Genomic DNA, 3,782 nt, shown 5'->3' with positions numbered 1-3,782 from the left:
ATTTGGTAAAGTAAGAAAAAATGGCTCTAAATTGGACTCCTACTTCCTAATAAAGAGCCTATGAATGATACCTGAACTTTTCCCCTGTGAACATCCCTCCTATATAAAACCTTCATAATTACTTGAATTGACAGCTGCCAATGTTCATGATAGGCAATGTGTAATTTTCATAAATTATTTTTTCTACTTTATTTTTAATAAATATTTACTGAATGCATCCTACGGTAAAACATAATTCCAGCCATTGAAGGGACTTACTGTTATGATTGTTACTGTAAATGTTATGCTTAATTGTTACTAAGATTTTTGAAACATGCTAACAGTATGATAAGAAGGTTCTGAGGCGCGGGGCGGTGCTGGGCCCACGGGGCGCGCAGGCCCGGGGTCTGCTGTGTGGTGCGCGGCCCAGGCAGCTCCCGCTGCGGACGCCTCAGGCAGTGTCCTTGTCGTCCAAGTCTGGTCCGTCCCGGGGCCGAAAAGTGATGCTGTCCGTGCTGGGCATGCTGGCGGCAGGGGGTGCAGGGCTGGCCGTGGGCCGTGAGTGCCAGCGACCTGGAGCTGCACCCCTCCCGCCCCCCCGCCCCGCCCCCCCGAGCTACCCGTGGTCTCACCGCGGCCTCCTCTCCTCCCTGGACCACACCAGCATCCGGAGGGGCTTCCAGGTATACAAGCAGGTGTGCTCCTCCTGCCACAGCATGGACTACGTGGCTTACCTCCACCTGGTGGGCGTGTGCTACACTGAGGATGAAGCTAAAGCCCTGGCCGAAGAGGTGGAGATTCAGGACGGCCCCAATGATGATGGGGAGATGTTCATGCGACCCAGAAAGCTGTCTGACTACTTCCCCAAACTGTACCCCAACCCTGAGGCTGCCAGAGCAGCCAACAATGGAGCCATGCCCCCTGACCTCAGCTACATCGTGCGAGCTAGGCACGGTGGTGAAGACTACGTCTTCTCCCTGCTCACGGGCTACTGTGAGCCGCCCACCAGGGTGTCGCTACAAGAAGGCCTCTATTTCAACCCCTACTTCCCTGGCCAGTCCATTGGCATGGCTCCTCCCATCTACGACGAGGTCTTGGAGTTTGACGATGGCACCCCAGCTACCATGTCCCAGGTAGCCAAGGATGTGTGCACCTTCCTGCGCTGGGCATCCGAGCCAGAGCATGACCATCGGAAACGCATGGGGCTCAAGATGTTGATGATGATGGGTTTGCTGTTGCCCCTGGTCTACGCCATGAAGCGGCATAAGTGGTCAGTACTGAAGAGCCGGAAGCTGGCAAATCGTCCACCCAAGTGACCCTGCTGAAGGTCTGCTTGCCATCCTGTTTGAATGGGCCTTCAAGCCAAGAAGCTACCCTGGGTCTCTTTAGACCCCAGCTGGCCCTCTTGGCCAAGCCCCTCTTCTCTGGGACAAAAGGGGAGGGGGCAGGAGACCGGGCTGGAGCTCCAGATCCTTCAGCCTCTATCGCAGAAATAAATTAAGTTTCTCAATAGAAAAAAAAAAAAAGAAGGTTCTGAGTTAAGTATAAAGAAAGCAGGGCTCTAAGTTCTAAATTGGAAAGGCTCAAATTTTGAGTAATAAGTTGGTGAGAATATAGTGTCTCTCAAGTCTAGTAGTATAAAGGAAAGGCTAAATTTAGGACTCTTTTAAAGACCCCAGTCAGAAAAAGATAAATCTGGAAGGCAAGCCTTATTTGGAGCTTAGCAAGGTTCCAAAACTAGACACTGTTTCTTCTTTCTTTTTTATCTAATTAATAAAACTAATAGCATTTCTTTATTTCATGTTTAGGCTTATTTTTAATGGATTTTCTCAACAATGACTCTTAATAGTGAATATCAAATTAATTGAGACCATCCCTTTCTTTGCTTAGCTTTTGCTTTTTGGAAACTGAGCTGGTACCCTGACTACACAGAAATACGATGGGAGCTGGAATACAGGCCACCACATATGACAGTAGAACCTTTTCCAAGGGCAACAAACAGGCTTACTGAGCATTCAGTGCTTGGAAGAATGCTCATTATTTCAACTTGATTAAAAATATACAGGAACCCAGGGAAGGCAGGGGAGGGTGGGCAGGTGGGAAGAGATCAACCAATGAACGTGTATGCATATATGCATAAGCAATGGACACAGACAATAGGGGGTTGAAATTCTAGCTGGGGGGCGGAGGCAGGCTGTGAGATGTCAATGGGGGAAAAGGGCAACATATGTAATACTTTCAATGATAAAGAAAAAAAATAGAGAGAAACCAAGATGGCAGCATGGTAAACACTGGAAATTGCTGCCTCGCACAACCACTTCAAAAATACAACTAAAAGACAAAACGGATATCATCCAGAACCACAAAATGCTGGCTGAGTGGAAATTCTACAACTAGAAGGAAAGAGAAAAGCACACTGAGACTCAGAGGAGGTGCGGAAGTGAAGTGCAGGGGTACAGAGGTGCACACAGCAAGGGCTGGCAACTGAGGACGCGGTTGTCTTTTTTAATCGGGAGGGAGTCTCAAGCTCCCAACTGCTCTGAACTCCAGTTCAGGGCGAGTCTCAGAGGACCAAGACTCATACTGGACTGTCTGGCATCGGTTGGAACTCAAGGGCGGCTTTCTCTCAGAGGTGCTTGCAGCGATTACTGGGACACTGAGACGCGGGACCTCTTAGGGTAGGACTGAGGAGCAGCCATAGCTATTTGCCCCACCCTGTTGATTCCCTGAGACCCCACCCCAACCAAGCTGTGCGCAGAGGATTTTGCATATGAAAGGCCTGGCCCTTTGCAATCTGAAAATTACCTAACAAACTGCAGTTGGGTCAGAGAGAACCAGAACTTCCAAAAGAAGGCCCAAGGCCCCACAGAAGCTTGCATTGCTTCACAGCTGGGCCTCATCTGGGCACCTCCAAATCCCAAACAAAGAAGAGGAATCTGCAGATCTCTTCGTAGCTCCTGCTGGGTAGCCTCAGGCAGAGGCTAAATTAGCACCTCCTTAGAGATCCAAGAGCCAGTGTACCCAGTGGTCAGAGTGGGACCATCCAGATTACAATTCCTCAGATCCATAAGGGACACACTCAGGGGGCAGACTCAGTGAGCACCAAAGCCCCACTGAAGCAAGTCTTGCCCCAGAAAGGTGTCTCTAGCATAGAAGTTCTCCCACTGCAGACACAGCTGATTCTCACAGCCAATTGGCCTGGAGGTCAATTCCTCCCTGTGATACCTACAACAATCAAGGCTTAACTACAACAAGACTGTGCACAAAGCCCACAAAGGGGTGCACCAAGAGTGTCCACCTCAGGTAATTGGGGAGGTTGAGCCAATGGGCCCTATAGGACACCTAGCACAGAAAGCCACTCTATCAACACAGGGAAGCATAAAAAATGCAGAGACAAAGAAACAGGTCACAAATGACAGAAATGGAGGAAAGCAAACTACTGGATATAGAGTTCAAAACCAAACTTATAAGGTTTCTCAAAAATTTTCTAGAAACTGCCAATAAATTCAGTGAGACCCTCAAGAAATCTAGTAAGACCCTCGAGGATATGAACAAGGACCAACTAGAAATTAAGCATACACTGACTGAAATAAAGAATATTATACAGAGTTCCAACAGCAGACTAGAGGATCGCAAGAATCAAGTCAAAGATTTGAAATACGAAGAAGCAAAAAACACCCAACTGGAAAAGAAAAAAGAATCCAAAAATATGAAGATAGTGTAAGGAACCTCTGGGACAACTTCAAGTGTACCAACATTCCAATTATGGGGATGCCAGAAGAAGAGAGAGAGCAAGATATTGA

General features: G+C 48.0%; 1 pseudogene across 1 annotated transcript; it reads left to right on the top strand.

The window, feature by feature from the left end:
• Positions 1 to 212: 212 nt before the first annotated feature.
• LOC102418994 lies at positions 213 to 1,465 on the top strand (annotated as a pseudogene). Its single transcript, XR_001349226.1, has 2 exons — positions 213 to 224; positions 324 to 1,465. The product of XR_001349226.1 is annotated as a cytochrome c1, heme protein, mitochondrial pseudogene (transcript).
• The last annotated feature ends 2,317 nt before the right edge of the window (positions 1,466 to 3,782 follow it).

Source organism: Myotis lucifugus, unplaced genomic scaffold, assembly GCF_000147115.1.
Source record: "Myotis lucifugus unplaced genomic scaffold, Myoluc2.0 scaffold_121, whole genome shotgun sequence".
Classification (NCBI taxonomy): Eukaryota; Metazoa; Chordata; class Mammalia; order Chiroptera; family Vespertilionidae; genus Myotis; species Myotis lucifugus.
This window is presented reverse-complemented; position numbering and strand designations above follow the sequence as displayed.